Source organism: Pan paniscus, chromosome 1 (genome assembly GCF_029289425.2).
Source record: "Pan paniscus chromosome 1, NHGRI_mPanPan1-v2.0_pri, whole genome shotgun sequence".
NCBI lineage: Eukaryota > Metazoa > Chordata > Mammalia > Primates > Hominidae > Pan > Pan paniscus.
Window position 1 is genome coordinate 46050875 of NC_073249.2, and position 17491 is coordinate 46068365.

General features: G+C 47.2%; 1 non-coding gene across 1 annotated transcript; it reads left to right on the plus strand.

The window, feature by feature from the left end:
* Positions 1-7973: 7973 nt before the first annotated feature.
* LOC112438289 (U6 spliceosomal RNA) lies at positions 7974-8077 on the plus strand. The gene has a single exon (XR_003026745.1). It is a non-coding gene; the product is annotated as a U6 spliceosomal RNA (small nuclear RNA).
* The last annotated feature ends 9414 nt before the right edge of the window (positions 8078-17491 follow it).

Genomic DNA, 17491 nt, shown 5'->3' on the forward strand with positions numbered 1-17491 from the left:
AACTTCTGAGGCAGACCAGACTATGAACTGAAGACAGTGCTGTCTTGCAGTGTGTGCCCCAAAAGGGACCAGCTGACCTTGCAGGCCCGGAGGTGCTAATGAGAGAATGAAAAGGGCCCCGGGAAGCAGGAGACGTAAATCGCACACCTTCTCCCCATGTAACAATAATGCCCAAACCGCCACAAAGCAAGGGTCTGGACGATAGGGTCTCACTTTTCCAACCATAGCTCAGTTACACAAGGGAGAAAGGGCAGAGGCAGATCTACCCCTCACACATTTTCTACCCCTCACACATTTTCCTTTGGCCTCATACTCAATTCCCCAGTCCTGTTTATCTCAGTTTCCATTGTGTAACGTAGATGAATGCCTCCTGTTCTAGTAATGGCCATAATAATATTTAATCACATTTATTGTGTACTTTCTAAGAGCTGGGTACCCTTCTGAGCACCTCACAAAAATCAATCCTCCCAACAATACCGACTAGGAACTACTTTTATCCTATTTTAAGGATGAAAAAACAGGCAGTGAGAAGTTAGGTAACTTGCCTGTTGTCACAGAGCTAGCTGTACCTAGGTAGTCTGTTTCCACCTGGGAAACCCATCTGACTTTGCTCTAGAAGACGGGGACTTTCCTGCTATATTGCCAAAGGAAAAGGCTAGAATGGTTGCCCTTTGAAACACCACATGCCCCCCAAGAGCAGGACTTCAGTTAAGGTCCTTAGGACTCCCAAGACTTCTCCAGACTCCCAAGAGATTCCCCGTGTGGCTTCACCATATAAAATGAAAACAGATAAAATGCTGAATTTTATAGGTGAATTTCACCACTATGCAAAAAAAAAAAAATGGAGCCGAGAAAATCCTCCCATCTGTACAGTCCTGATCCCCTGGCCCAGCCTGGAGCATGCCTCAGAGCCGGAGAAAAGTGAAGTATTCATCCCCCAAACGTCACAGCTTTGTTGTATATTTTCAAAATGGATCTCGCTTAGGGCAGACACCAACTTTGAAGTTGGGGAATGGTGGGAAGGGGTACAGGAAGAAGAGGCTGAGAACCTGCCCCCAGCTGGTGTTGGGAAAGGCTATTTTCAGGGCTCTGCTTGGGTCGGGAGGGCAGTCCGCGGTTTCACTTCCCATTCCGCCATGTTCTTACTCTCTGAGCCCTGCCTCTGGTGTAGTCTCCCCTACCTCCCCCACCCCCATCCTCCACCATCCCCGCTGCACCCTGCACCCGTTTCCCAGCTCCTGGGGCACACCATCTGCCTGTCCTCCCCCTTCCCAAGGGACTTAGCTCATCCAATTGAGACCTTTAAATAATTAAATGCCCCAAAGCCTCCCCACACTGATCCCCAGCCCCTGGCTGGGGTGTTTATTCAAAGACCAGGAGCTGGACTGGAGGGCTGCCAACCCCACCGCCTCTATTCAGTTCCTTTCTTTTCCTGCTCAGCTGCTGGGCGGTGGCTATTGGGTCTTTTCTCCGGCTTTGGCCCCTCGCCTGCCAGGCCCAGTGCACAGAAAAAACAAACAAAAAGAGCTGTAAGGAGGAAGCAGGACTTTGGATGTCAGCTCTTCCAGGCTAGGGGTGGGGAGGGAGGAGGACACCAGATCCACCTTACACTGGGAAAGGGACAGGGATGAGGGTGGAGAGAGAGAACCCAGAGGCTTGGCCTGCTCCTCATCCCAGTGCAGGAGCCAGAGCATCTCCCTCCGACTCTGGGGAGCTGTGTGACCAAAGGAGGCGGGGAGAGGTTGTGAAGTGGGAAGGGGGTGTCAATCACTTGAGTGGTTTGGGGTTTGGGCAGCATCCTCATGCAAATTAACCTGGTGAGTCACTGAAAGTTTGGTCCAGACACAAAGAAGCTGCTTCTCTCACCCACGGCCTCCCTCCACTACAGCAGCCCCCCTCCCCAGCCAACCAAACAAAAGGCCCAAGCCCAGCGGTGCATGAAGGAGTGAATGGGCGAGACCTTCCCTGGTGACATCCCACCAGACAGATGGCAACAGTTGCCCCACACCAGTTGCAAGCCTCCTTTTCATCCTTCTCCCAAGTCATAAAGGAGAAAGACCCCAGTCCCTCTACAGCCCATCGGCTCCTCAGGGCCAACCCGAAGGCAGAATGGGGGCTAGAGGGTGGGCTGCCAGGGAGCGGGAGGTGAGAGGGGAACTGACACTGCATGTTTGGCTGGAAAACAAAAGTTTGTTGAAAGCACGGGTACTGAGGCCAGCCTGCCCATCTGTCCTCCTTTGGGGAAGCTCTGCCCCCACGCTCCTCCTGGGCTTCTGACCAGCTCTGCGCAGAGCCGGGGCCCCTGGGAAGGAAGACTTCAGTTTGGGGCAGCAGCACTAAGCTGCAGTACTTTGGGACTTTGTACTTTGAGGCTTTCATCAGGCAAACATCCCTTGACCCGCATCGTTTTGCCTCTTCAGAAATGGGTTTAAATGGAAAATCCAAGGCCTCTGGGACAGGTGGGGAATAGTGGGATCTGGGTGCTCTGCAGTTAAATGATAAAGTTTGAGTTGTTCCAGAATGGGATTCTGTTAAAATCATCCCCACATTCCCGCAAACATTAAGAAGCTAGGAGTGGGCCAGGAGTCAGAAAACCCAGCTTCCAGTCTCAGCTCACTGTCTGCGTGTTGTGTAATTCTGGGCAAGTCATCTGGGTTGTTCAAGTTCTAGTTTCCTCTCTGTAAATTGGGGAGTTAAAAACCCCCACCGCCCTACCTCCTAGTGTGGTAGAGAGCAAGCTGATGCTCGGTCCAACACCAGGTAAACAGAAGAAGCTGCGCAAGGCTCTCCTCTCAAGTTTCCCACACCCACATCTCCCAGGAAGTGGAGTGGGCACAGCACTTTAAACGTAGTTCAAAGTACTTCACATCTATTATTTCGTGAGGCAACTGAGAGTAGAAAGGTCTAAGGCTGTGCAGAGATCTTTTTTTAGAGAGTAGGGGTGGAGGCTGAGCTAAGGCTAGTGCCCTCCCCGCAACCTCCTGAATCTCAGATTTTTGTCTCCCTTCTCCCTCTGCCTTCCATCAATCTAGCCTGACTTAGGAGGATTCAAGGGGAACTCTGGGTTAAGGTGCTAAGAGTTTATTTATTGAGGTCAATACATTCAGAATAAAAGGGAATCATCCCTATGTCTTAATCAAAGGTTTAGTAAAGTTACGATTCTGAGGCCATAGGCATGCGTTCTTCTAGGCTAAATGCCACTGCAGAGGGCTGAGCTGGTGATGCTGGTGTCAGGGGAGGATGGGAAGCACAGGGGAGGAAAGTGGCTACCCAGAGAACACAGGGAACAGTACCTGACGCTCTCCTAACTGGCCTCATGCCCTGCTCTTCTGCCCACCCACCTGACCTCCTGTTGTTTGTGTTGGCCAAAGTGCCAGTGCTCAGAAGTGGTTGAAATGTCTTCTCCTGGGCATAAATAAGGTAGTAAAGACATGTTAGCTGCAAAGGCATTTCTCAAAACATCTGTCTTTCCCAATCCTTGCCCAAGCTAACCTCACCCATCTCTGATCATTTCCATTTGTGTACCTAACATCCCAGCACTGATGTAGATCATGCTGTGTAATTCCATTAGTTTGCATTCAATCCCATGTGGTCAGTGTTTTAGGTACTTTGGTATATAATTTTCCTGTCACCTCCTTTGGACTGGCAACACACTGTGGACCCATCCCTGTTTTTTCTCCTCTGCTCTCCTCTCTCCCTGTGCTTCTCGAAAGGACCTGTCTCTGCCCATAAGAGGGCACTTACTGCAGGACACTCATTACTTGCCTGCCAGACTGATGGCTGAAAACTCAAAACCATAAAAATGGGTTTCAAGCTGCCAGCTGCAGCTGGCCCCATGCTAGACCCAGATAACAACCTCTGGACTCCAAGGCCAGCATGGATCCACATCAATCCCTCACATTCAAATAGCACCATAATCTCAACAAGTGCTTTTACATCCTGGCCCACCCCCCTGGATATCTTTGAATTTCATCCTAGGAAACAGTCAGTGCTCCATTTTCTTTCCCCCAGGGAGGTGTCACAGGAGAAGCCTATTGGTCAAGCAGTAATTATGACAGAGATTATTTTCCTTTTGTGAAAACAAGAGAAGCCACTGAGACCTAAGCCTCCACCCTGAGCAGGCTCCAGTAAGGAAGTGGGTCACAATGAACACAAGGAGTTCCTGTGTTTTGTACCAGGGCTGGGAAGTCAGCAGCTGAAATTCCTGATTAGGGTGAAGCAACCCATCTGGCTGGCCAGTCTGTATTGAACTGGGATTTCTCCAATTGGAGAGAGACAAAGGGTAAAAGAGAGGCTTCCCTAAAGCATCTAGACTATCTAGTCTCCTCAGTCCCTCTTGCTTCAGCTTCATGTCCAGGTACTGTGTTAGATGCAGATGCTGTGTGAATGTTGGGCAACATCAGAGGTGATCTCTAGGACCTTATATTTAAATTGAAATATGACATATACACAAAAAAGAAACCCATGGAAGACACACAGTGGGAGGGAGCAGTGGCTTCTTGCTGTAAGAACTCAACAGGTTTTTAAAACATCACCTAACATTAGGATGAATGGCAATGATTTCACAGAGGAGAGGTGATCTGAGCTTGGGCATAAGAGATGTGTAAGCCTGGGATGTCAGACTGCTTATCTTATGTAGGCTATCTGCAAAGTGAACTGTGGCTTTGTGTAAAAGTTCCTGGAATCCGGAAGACAAGAGCACTAAGCGTGACAAGAAGAAACATAAGAAACCCTGGGTTGTTTGCTATAATTTTTCTTGTTTATTCAGTCAGTCTTGGATTCAAGCCTGACTGCCAGTTACTAGCACTGTGCCCATAGGTAATTTTGCTTAACCTTCTGAGCCTGTTTCTTCCTCTATAGTCTAAGGGTAATAATGTCAATGCTATAGAACTGCTCTGAGGAGGCCAGGCATGGTGGTTCAAGCCTGTAATCCCAGCACTTTGGGAGGCCGAGGCAGGTGGATAGCGTGAACTCAGGAGTTTAAGACCAGCCTGGGCAACATGGTAAAATCCTGTCTCTATAAAGAATATGAAGATTAGCTGGGTGTGGTGGTGCACGCCTGTAGTCCCAGCTACTCCGGGGGCTGAGGCAAGAGGATTGCTTGAACCCGGGAATTTGAGGGTGCAGTGAGCCAAGATGGTGCCACTGTACTCCAGCCTGGGTGACAGAGTGAGACCTTGTCAAGGAAAGAGAAAAGAGAGGAGAGGAGAGGAAGGGGAGGAGGGAAGGGAGGGGAGAGGAGGGGAGAAGTGGGAGAAGAGGGGAGAAGAAGAGGGGAAGGGAGGAGAGAGGAGGGGAGGGGAGGGGATGAGGGAGGGAAGGAAAGAAGGGAAGGATCACACATACATAGACAAGTGTATCATTTCAACTGGATTGGAAAAACTGCAACAAACCAAAAATACTGTCCTGCCTTCTTGGGAAGAGTGGCCAGGGGGAAACCCGTGACAGTGTCTCTGCACCAAGCTGGCTGGATTTGGGGACCTTGGTGAAGGTGGGGAATGTGTAGCTGTTTCAGGTCTCAGGTAAGGAAATGGAGGCTTTGCCAAGGTCTCGCTCTCCACTCCTGGCCTTTGCCTGGGGAGGCAGTGCCATCCATTTCATGGCAGGTAGACAGTGGAGGTAGACCCAGTACTACCTGGGCTTCTCATGTAGAGATTAGAGTCCAGGGAGGCCTGAGGTCATTGGGGTGACCTGACCCCACCCTTTTCCCCCTGGAAAGAATGGAGGTTGGGAGCTTATGAAATGACCTCTTCCAGCCTGACCGAACAGAAGTGTCTGCCCTGCTCAGGAGGCCTTCTTCCTCCCTGGTCCCCTAACTGTTTACATGCTCTCAGAAAGGCAGGTGTCAGGAGGCAGCTGCTGCTTGTGGTTAGCTCCCCCTAGATACAGGAGCGCCAGCCTTCCCCACACCCACTGCCATTGGCTAACAGGAAGCCAAAACAGACTCCCTCTCTCCACCCTCAGCCACCCCAGCCAGTAAATAGAGAGTACAGGAAACACCTGGAGGAGCAGGCAGCTGGCAAGGGAACATTCTGCCCACGAAGAAAGGGTTTGCAAGGGAGTAGCTAGGCTGGGGAGGAGCTGGGGGAGGGGGGTCAGGGGCTTAATTGCACTTCTCATGGCACCCACCAGCTGCTGGGAACTAACAGCTGAGTTGCTGAAATGCACCGTCCTCCTCTCAGTCCCCCACTAACACATACACAGTAAAGGGATCATCCCTGTCTAGCACCAGCTTGCCTTGAGTGAGGACAAGAGCAATCATACAGGAAAGACTCCTCAGAAGGCTTTGCCTCCTTGGCCTCAGCCAGAGCTTCTGAACCTCTGTGGACCATGTAAAAGTAAACCCGTGGTTCAGGCATGAAGACTGAATCATCAGTCTTCATCAGCCCACGTGATGTGAAAGCCCACCCATGTAATGTGAAAGCTCATTCCAAAGATAAGTCTTCAGTTATTTCCAAACTTACCTAGATCTCCATCTGTGTCTGCCTATTTACTGCTTATGATTTCAAGTTGTTGAGGTTCACGGTAGAACTGACTTCACCAACATCAAATGAAGCCCTGCCATCAGCATCCAGCATCCACCCAAGAACCTGTTTTTTTTCCTGTTTCCTGTGTTCACTGGTGTGTAGACCTTGTGCCGGGAACCATGTATGCAGGCTGGCTTAGCTTACAGAGCTCCTTCACTCCCTCTTAGGAGACTCCCAAATAGAGCACTTTTCCTTTTAGGTTTAGAGTGGGAGGATGGAGGGGTGGTGAGGAGGGGACACTTGCCCCACAGCTACCTGAGGACCACACTGTAGTTTATTCAACCCGTATCTGTCATCCAACGGTCAGTGTACTTAGGCCTGCTCCGTGCAGAATGGTAGACAAGCACATGGAGGTGAAAAAGGAAATAGAAATGATTCCTGCCATGGAGGTGTGAGTGACAACAGTTGGAGAGGGGAGAAGGGCTTGCAGAGCCACCAGACGTCAACTCAAAGCAATGTGCTGCCGGGCCCGGTGGCTCACGCCTGTAATCCCAGCACGTTGGGAGGCCGAGGCCAGCAGATCACTTGAGGTCAGGAGTTTGAGACCAACCTGGCCATTGTGTTGAAGCTCTGTCTCTACTAAAAATACAAAAGTTAGCCCGGTGTGGTGGCACGTGCCTGTAATCCCAGCTACTTGGGAGGCTGAAGCAGGAGAATGGCTTGAACTGGGGAGGCAGAGGTTGCAGTGAACCAAGATCACACCACTGCACTCCAGCCTGGGTGAAGGAGCGAGACTCCATCACACACAGACACCCACCCACACACACACACAGAGCAATGTGCTGACTGTGTTTGCTATAAAAGTGTGAACAGTAATAAACTATGTGTATACATCCTTAAGGAGTTCTGAAGTAAGAAATATGTCATAAAGATGTGAGCAGTTTTAAACCATATGCATGAATGCTGGAAACCCCTGAGGTAAGAACGTACATAGAGGACAAGTGGAATTATTCAGGGAAGGCATCCTGAAGAGGCAGTGGTAAGGGAAAACAGCATTGATGCTGGAGACAGGCGCACATAGGTTTTAAACCCATTTCCACCACTGCCCTCTTCTAGTTACTGGTGCCTTGCTTTCTTCATCCGTGAATCTGAGGTCATAAGATCTCAGAGACTGCATTCAAAAAAACAGTAGAGATACTGTGTGTAAAACACCAGGCAGAGTCCCTGGCAATAGTGAGTGTTCAGCACACAGTAGGTGCTCACATCCTAGAAGAAAGTGATTTGTGCCACGTCAATTGGCAGAGTACAGAAACTTGCAGATGTCAGCAGAGCTGCAAGGAAAGGTGAGCAGGAGAGAATTCGGTGAGGGGCTCTGGCCTGGTTGGGCTACTGCACAAGGAGTTTGGGGTTGGAAAGACTGAGAGAGCCTGGGATTCCCATCTTAGGAATACAGAATGGCAAAGAAAGTCTGCAGGAAGGGAATGGCATGATGAAAATAGAGTTTGCATGCTCGCTTCGGCAGCACATATACTAAAATTGGAACGATACGGAGATTAGCATGGCTCCTGCGCAAGGATGACACACAAATTTGTGAAGCATTCCGTATTTTTATAAATAAAAAAATTGGGAAAAAAAAAGAAAATAGAGTTTGCGTTGTGCTAGGATGATGGTCAGTCCGGTGGTAGGGCAGGGAGGGCAGGAGGCTGTTGTATGAATGTTACGAGGACAAGACCTGGGTTATGTGCCGGCAGGAAATAGAGCAGAAGAAATAGGTTGTTTTTTTTTTTTTTTTTCCTGTTCCATGTGGAAACAAAAATAGAATGGTAAGAGATAATTTAGCACAAGTGACTCATTTTACAGATAGGAAAACTGAGGCTCATGAAGGAGAAAAGGTGGTGCAAGGCTGCAGCCATTGTGGATTTTTCACAAGATGATTTATAAACTAAACACTTTCCAAAAAGAAAGAAAGAAAGAAGAAGAGGAAGGAAGGAAGGAAGAGAAAGAAAGAAAGAAAGAAAGAAAGAAAGAAAGAAAGAAAGAAAGAAAGAAAGAAAGAAAGAAAAAGAAAAGAAGGAAGGAAGGAAAGAAAGAAAAAGAAAGAAAGAGAAGGAAAGGAAGAAAGAAAGGAAGGAAGGAAGACAAAAACTGAGGCTCAGAGTGGAGAAGGGACTTGTTCAAGATATCGAAGACTTCTATTACAAGTTACTGTCAGCCCTGAAGCTAGGCCCCCTATTTCCTAACAACTCCTACCCCAGTGCCATTTCCATCAGCCCCCAGCCAGCCTCCAAAGTAGACACTAGGAAGGATTTCTCTGGATAGAAATCAGCGTTTAGTAGCTGTGGAATCTATTCTCCCTCTCCTGCCACTGAGGCCAGAGTCCTTTCCTGGCATCAGCCCAGATTTCTTCTCTCCAGGTTGTTACCTTTTGGGTAAATCCATTTAGGGAGTTAATTGATAACGAAGGCTCTCTCACATTATGATTTAAGGTGTGAACACCCCTATTTAAGTGACATTTACGTTTCAATAAGAGGTGTTTAAAGACCTAAAAGTCTGCAAGATTCAAAGGACCAAGTTTTCTTAAGGTGCAATCACAGGTTCCTAGTGAGTCCCAGCTCAAAATTGCTGAATGGGCTTAATTTTTTTTCTTCCACCCCTGATCTAAATTCCTTTCATCCACTAGCCTCCACTCTTGGCAACTTTGACATTCATTTGTTCAACCAGTATTCACTAATACCTACTAAGTACCAGACACTGTTCAGGCAAGGTCTCTAGTCTACATTCTAGCTATAAATTCAGGGTTATAAAACCGAACATCATGGGAACTCAGGGGAAGGCCACGTAGCCCAGTCTGTGAAGGAGAGATGTCACTGAAAAACTGTGAACTTGAAAGTGTGAACACTGAACAGTGAACATTGGAAAAGTGTGAACTTAAAAACGTGAGTGAACCTGGCTAAAGTAGGTGGAAAGGAAGGGGACAGGGCATTCCTTGAGCAAAGGCCTGGAGGCTGCCGTCCCAAGCACAAGTTTAACAGGTACCACCAGTTGAAGGTGGGGAGCGCTGCTTTTTATCTAATTTTAGGGGTGAAGAGGCCCCTTGTGTGCCCTCATTTCTATCAGGAACATGCCAGAATGCTCCTTCTTAGAGATTGTGGCCATAGGGACAGCCTTCCACTGAGGTCCTCAATGCAGAGACTCACTCCTAGCTTGGGGGGTAGGGTTGAAAACCCCTACATCCCATTCCCAGGTGGCCCCAGGTACATCATAGGCCACAAGTTGAGAGCACATGCAGATATGTACTTTTAAAAAAACAGCCTTTAGCACTTTCAAAAAATTAGTTGCCATGATTAGAGTTTAGGGAAATGTCAAATAAACATCTACATTTCAGGCTGCTCTTGAAAATTACCATATCTGAAATCACTGGCCTCATGATTGCAGTGGACTGAAGCTAAGGAACAGAGGCTCTGTTCAGACAAGGTTTGAGCTCACTCCTCAAGTTTACCATGGCTTTTGTCCAGCCAGCCTCACTTATCTACTGCCTGGTCCCACCCTCACTCCCCTGCCCATCGAATTTTAAATGGCCCTTCCCTGATAGTGTTGTTAAGTAAAGCAGTTCTTGCTCCAAACTCACCCAGCTATTACCTCTTCTTATCTGATATGCTCTAGGCAGCCTGTGCAGTTTACTGGACAAGAGTTGAATCAAGGTTCATTCTTGTTTATAGGAATGAGGGTGGAGAATGGCAGAGCCAATGGGAACAAAATGGCTTGAAGCTGCTGGGGCCCAGAGAACCAGGCTCACATCAGGGGAAAGGATTGGCTGCGTATCCAGGGCATACTCGTTTGTATAAGATCCTTATCCAGGGCCCTGATAGCCTCTTAGACTGAGCTCAAACGTTTTTCTTGCCAGCTCTGCAAAGAAGTGGTGTGGAGAAAAAGCCAGAGAGCTTGGCCCTGCCCTTCTTAGCTTCTCCATTTATTTCTCTTCTGGGAAGGGAGAACCTGTGGGTGTACTCCACAGATGGGCTGAGTGGAGGTAAGTAAAGCTGCTATTAGAAAACTTTCCCCATCCACTTTGTGTGTAAATGAGCACATAGCCCAGTTTGGTATTAATCCACAAGCAGACCAGTGGAGCCAATGGGTCAAAGTTGCCCTGTGACCCACCGAGGTCAGATGCCTAGCAAGGATACCGTACATTTCTGCAAGAATGACAGAGGTCAGACATGAGTTCATTCAGTTATCAATCATTAATTCAGCAGGTACTTTTAGAGTCCCTACTGTAGGCTACACATGACCCAGGAAGGGCTTTTGTATTGTGCATATTTTCTTTGCCACAGCCTGGGCTGTGCATGTTTTTTATTTTTATTATTTTTATTTTTTGTAGAGATGTCGTCTCACTATGTTGCCCAGGCTGGTCTCAAACTCCTGGGCTCAAGTAATCCACCTGCCATGGCCTCCCAAAATGCTGGGATTATAGGCGTGAGCCTCCACGCCTGGCCTGTGCATGTTTTTTTAAATTTTTCATTTTTCTTTTTTTTTTATTTTCGAGACGGAGTCTTGCTCTGTTACCCAAGCTGGAGTGCAGTGGTACGATCTCAGCTCGCTGCAACCTCCTCCTCCCAGGTTCAAGCAATTCTCCTGCCTCAGCCTCCTGAGTAGCTGGGATGATTAGGCATGTGCCACCATGCCCGGCTAATTTTTGTATTTTTATTAGAGACGGGATTTCACCATTTTGGCCAGGCTGGTCTCAAACTCCTGACCTTGTGATCCGCTGGCCTTGGCATCCCAAAGTGCTGGGATTACAGTCATGAGTCACCACGCCCGGCCCTGTGCATGTTTTTAAACAAAGGATTGAAAATCATCTTTGTAGAGGAGAGGCCACAGGCTGCTCGGATGGTGTTATCTCTAGCCATTCTTTTTTTCTTTTTTTCTTTTTTTTTTTTTTTGAGATGGAGTCTCACTCTGTCATCCAGGCTGGAGTGCACTGGTGAGGTCTCAGCTCACTGCAACCTCCACCTCCCAGGTTCAAGAGATTCTCCTGCCTCAGCCTCCTGAGTAGCTGGGATTACAGGTGCGTGCCACCACCCAGCTAATTTTTGTATTTTTAGTAGAGACGGGGTTTCACCATGTTGATCAGGCTGGTCTCGACCTCCTGACCTCATGATCCGTCAGCCTTGGCCTCCCAAAGTGCTAGGATTACAGGCGTGAGCCACCACACTCAGCCAGCTGTAGCCATTCTTGAAGGTACTAGTAGGTGCTATGATTTTAAGAATGATTTCCTTCCAGTTAGAAGTATGCCAGAGTGTTCTTCATTTTAGGATCTTTCACTTTAGGACCCTCTTCAGAGTCCTTAAGGAGATGGGGTTATTTCTATTCTCAGGCCGGGCATGGTGGCTCACGCCTGTAATCCTAGCACTTTGGGAGGCTGAGGCGGGTGGATTACCTGAGGTCAGGAGTTCGATTCCAGCCTGGCCAACATGGTGAAACCCCATCTCTATTTAAAATATAAAAATTAGCTGGGCATAGTTGCAGCACCTGTAATCCCAGCTATTCAGGAGGCTGAGGCAGGAGAATCTCTCTTTTTTTTTTAAGGTTTTTTTTATTATTATACTTTAAGTTCTAGGGTACATGTGCACAACGTGCAGGTTTGTTACATAAGTATACATGTGCTATGTTGGTTTGCTGCACCCATCAACTCATCTTTTACATTAGGTATTTTTCCTAATGCTATCCCTCCCCCAGCCCCCCACCCCCTGACAGGCCCCAGTGTGTGATGTTCCCTACCCTGTGTCCAAGTGATCTCATTGTTCAGTTCCCACCTATGAGTGAGAACATGCAGTGATTGGTTTCCTGTCCTTGTGATAGTTTGCTGAGAATGATAGTTCCCAGCTTCATCCATGTCTCTGCAAAGGACATGAATTCATCCTTTTTTATGGCTGCATAGTATTCCATGGTGTATATGTGCCACATTTTCTTAATCCAGTCTATCATTGATGCACATTTGGGTTGGTTCCAAGTCTTTGCTATTGTGAACAGTGCCGCAATAAACATACTTGTGCATGTGTCTTTATAGTAGCATGATTTATAATCCTTTGGGTATATACTCAGTAGTGGGATTGCTGGGTCAAATGGTAATTCTAGTTCTAGATCCTTGAGGAATCGCCACACTGACTTCCACAATGGTTGAACTAATTTACAATCCCACCAACAGTGCAAAAGCATTCCTATTTCTCCACATCCTCTCCAGCATCTGTTGTTTCCTGACTTTATGATTGCCATTCTAACTGGCATGAGATGGTATCTCATTGTGGTTTTGATTTCCATTTCTCTGATGGCCAGTGATGATGAGCATTTTTTTATGTGTCTGTTGGCTGCATAAATATCTTCTTTTGAGACGTGTCTGTTCATATCTTTTGCCCACTTTTTGATGGGGTTTTTTCTTGTAAATTTGTTTGAGTTCTTTGTAGATTCTGGATATTAGCCCTTTGTCAGATGAGTAGATTGCAAAAATTTTCTCCCATTCTGTAGGTTGCCTGTTCACTCTGATGGTAGTTTCTTTCGCTGTGCAGAAGCTCTTTAGTTTAATTAGATCCCATTTGTCTATTTTGGTTTTTGTTGCCATTGCTTTTTGTGTTTTGGTCATGAAGTCCTTGCCCATGTGAGGCAGGAGAATCTCTTGAACTGAGGTGGCAGAGGTTGCAGTGACCGGAGATCATGCCATTGCACTCCCGCCTGAGCAACAAGAACGAAACTCTGTTTCAAAAAAAAAAAAAGAAAAGAAAAGAAAAAGAAAGAAAGAACAAGTATTCTCTTTTTATCGAGTACTTACATGTGCCAGGACAATTATAAGTAGATTATGGCTCTCATTTAATCTTCGTAACAACATTTTTAAGTTGGTTATATTCTTCATTCCATTTTACAAAGGGGGAAATTGAGGCTTGGCTAAAGTCACTAGCCACCAGGTTGCACAGTGGATAGGTGGGTGGTAGAGCTAAGATTAAACCTCCCTAGGGAGCCTAACACCAGAGCCTGAGCTCCTAACCTCTTTGTAGTACTGCTTCACAGTGTTTGCAAACTGAAACCTTAACAGGCCGGAGTCTGACCCAAGCAAAAGATTATTAATTACTGTACTTCTCAGCCCAAATTACCTTACCTTTCAGTTCAACTAATTGAAAATAATGATAATAATGGTGCTAATTTGCCCCCCCCAGTGATTGGCAGTATAATGGGGATGGATGATTTAGAATCAAAAGCTGAAAAGGGCTGGGCGAGAACCATAATCCCAGCAGTTTGGGAGGCTAAGGCAGGAGGATTCCTTGACGCCAGGAGTTTGAGACCGGACCAGGCAACATAGCGAGACCCCATCTCTAAAAAAGATAACAAAAAATTAGCCAGGAGAGGTGGCTCACACCTGTAGTCCCAGCTACTTGGGAAGCTGAGGCAGGGGGATCACCTGAGCCTCGGAGATGAAGGCCGCAGTGAGCTGTGATCATACCACTATACTACAGCCTGGGCAACAGAGTGTAACCTTGTCTCAATAAATAAATAAATAAATAGCCAAAGAAAAGAACGTAGGTCATTTAATCCAAAACTCTAATTTTTTTTTTTTTTTAAACGGCGTCTCACTCTGTTGCCCGGGCTGGAGTGAGTGCAGTGGCGCAATCTTGGCTTACTGCAACCTTGGCCTCCCGGGTTCAAGCGATTCTCCTGCCTCAAGTAGCTGGGATTACATGCACCCGCCACTATGCCCAGCTAATTTTTTGTATTTTTAGTAGAGACGGGGTTTCACCATGTTGGCCAGGTTGGTCTCGAACTCCTGACCTCGTGATTCGCCCACCTCGGCCTCCCAAAATGCTGAGATTACAGGCATGAGCCACCACTCTCAGTTTTTTGTTTTTTTGTTTTTTTGTTTTTTAAGACAGAGTCTTGCTTTGTCGCCCAGGCTACAGTGCAGTGGCTCAATCTCGGCTACTACAACCTCTGCCTCCCGGGTTCAAGTGATTCTCTTGCCTCAGCCTCCTGAGTAGCTGGGACTACAGGCACGTGCCACTACACCTGACTAATTTTTGTATTTTTAGTAGAGACAGGGTTTCGCCATGTTGGCCAGGCTGGTCTTGAGCTCTTGGCCTCAAGTGATCCATCTGCCTCGGCCTCCCAAAGTGCTGGGATTACAGGCATGAGCCACTGCACCCAGCCAACTCCCTAATTTTTAAGACAGAAAAGCTGAGGAGCTTGTCCAGACTCACACGGCTAGTTAAGAAGTACCAGGACCACAACCCATACATTCTTCCTCCCAGTCCAGAACTCTTTCTGTTGCACCAATCTTTGTTGGGCCAGGGATGCTGTGTTGGCCTGGAAGCCAGGACACCTGAGTCCTCACCTTCCTTACCAAAAGCTCCTTACAGGAGTCAGGCCTACAGAAGTGGGTTTCTTCCTCCTGGGACTTGTTTGTTGCAGCATCAAGGACTCCCCCACCCAGAACTCCTTATCAGGATCCAGGATGGGCTCTTAATCTGCAGCATGCAGAGCCTTGTCTACACTCTCTGGGGAGGTGCATTATCATTCAAAAACAGCTGACTGACCACAGGTCTCCCAAGCTGGCACTGCTTACCAAGTGGAGAAGATGGAAGCAGAACAGACCAACCAAGGCCTAGTCCCTGAACACATGAAAGCCACCAACTGCAACTCTTCAAGCAATTTCAGGCCAGAGCCCCTGTACCCCCAGGTAGCCAAGGGGTATGCTCCAGTTCTACTGAAATTGGTTCATATCAAAAAAGAAAACACATCGCTTGACCACAGAACCCTCTCATGTAAATTGAGGGACTACTAGTTTACCAACAGCCGAGAGTGGCCCTGAGGTGAATCTGCCGTGCTGTGGCTTCCCTGACTTGAAGACACACGTGGGTGAAGGGTCCCCTCAGTCTCCAGACAACCTTCCCCGAATTTCAGGCTTTCCACTAAACAAGGAAATATCCTTCATGAGCTAGGCTTTTTAGGAATCAGGAAGATAGATGCTGACTTTGTACCATACACTCAAAAGAGGGTGGGCAAAAATTCCTCAACCCTAACTAACCCTGTCCTTACAGCCAAAAGAGTAGGTCCTTAGATGCTGACTTTGTACCAAATGCTCAAAAAAGGGTGGGCAAAAATTCCTCAACACTAACTAACCCTGTCCTTACATCCAAAAGAGTAGGTCTTTTTAAACAAGTGTCTAGGACATTTATTTCAGAAGCTACAAATAAAAATGGGACTACTCCTTTCAGTAACAACCCCTTGATACAATGAGTCTTAACCAAATTCTATTTATGATACAGATGACCTGGCCTTCCCTAACCCCATCCCTGGCTCCCCTACCCTCCTCACTCAACACAGGCATAGCACACACAGCCTCCCTGGGCTACTTCCAACATAGCACATCTAGGGAAAACTGTATGTTTGTTGATAAAGGTTATGGAGATATGAAATGAAGTTGGGGGAGTTGTCACTGTATATGAAGCAACATGTGTAAAGTTTAGTTTAAATACAGGTCACCGCCAGGTACAGTGGCTCACACCTGTAATCCCAGCACTTTGGGAGGCCGAGGAGTGTGGATCACCTCAGGTCAGGAGTTCGAGACCATCCTGGCTAACATGGTGAAACCCCGTCTCTACTAAAAGTACAAAAATTAGCCAGGCATGGTGGCAGGCATCTGTAATCCCAGCTACTCCAGAGGCTGAGGCAGGAGAATCACTTGAACCCAGAAGGCGGAGGTTGCAGTGAGCCAAGATTGTACTACTGCACTCCAGCCTGGACGACAAGAGCGAGTGAGACTACGTCTCAAAAAAGAAAAGAAAAGAAAGAAAGAAATAAACAAATAAATACAGCTCACCTACAGCCAAGAAAAAACTAGACCAGGTTGGGAATGTACTTGCCCTCAGTGGGAAACTCTGGGCTTGTGTCAAAAATCTCATGGAAAGAACTCAAAAGTCAGGGAAGATAAAAACTGTTATTTCCTTGCATGTAACCAAAGGGAGTTACAAATTGGTAACAAACTTTTGGCTCTCACTCCAGTGTTTGCTGTCAGAAGTAGCTGCTCTCTAGCTAACCTGTAGCATTGGCATTCAGCTCCAGTGCATAGATCCTGAGGCCTAGCTGCTCTTGTCTAACAAGAGAAGTATGGTGGATAGCAAATGGCAGCCCCAGAGATGACAAGAGCACCTTTTCTGGGAATTGCCAACAATCCTGCCTTAGCCTGGGAAGGAGTTCATTACCCGCTGCTTACCAAACCCTGGTCTGTGAGACAGGCTGTGTCTCAATGATTTTTAATAAGTTCAGTGCCTAGCACTTACTGACAATACATGCTTGCTAAATGAATAACTGACTGACTGAATGAATGAATGAATGAAATGAACGACTATCAAAAACAAGATGCATAAGATGGAGATCTGGCTAGACTAGGGAATGTTCAGACTAGAACCCTGTTACTTCTAGCATCTTCACAGGGAAATTAGAATCCTCATTAAAGGTGGAAGTAGGTTGGGCGCGGTGGCTCACGCCTGTAATCCCAGCACTTTGGGAGGCAGAGGCAGGGGGATCACTTGAACTTAGGAGTTTGAGACCAGCCTGGGCAACATGGCAAAACCCCATCCCTACAAAAAATACAAAAATCAGCTGGGCCTGATGGCACATGCCTGCAATCTCAGCTACTCAAGAGGCAGAGGTGGGAGAATTATTTGAGCCCAGGAGGCAGAGGTTGCAATGAGCTGAGATTGCACCACTGCACTCCAGCCTGAGTGACAAAACTGTCTCAAAACAAACAAACAAACAAACAACAAAACGGAGGGAAGTAAGGAGCTACTTTCCAGGAAAGAGGGGATGCTTGGAAATGGCCCAGCCATACAACCAGATTTTTCTTTTATACCACCCACATGCTGTAGATTGTCTGAGTGCAAGTGAGGAGAAATACTATTAAACACAAAGAAAGGATTTGGATCTGAAAGGGAAACACGAATGTACAACGTGAGGATTTTAACTTCTCTACACCACACAAG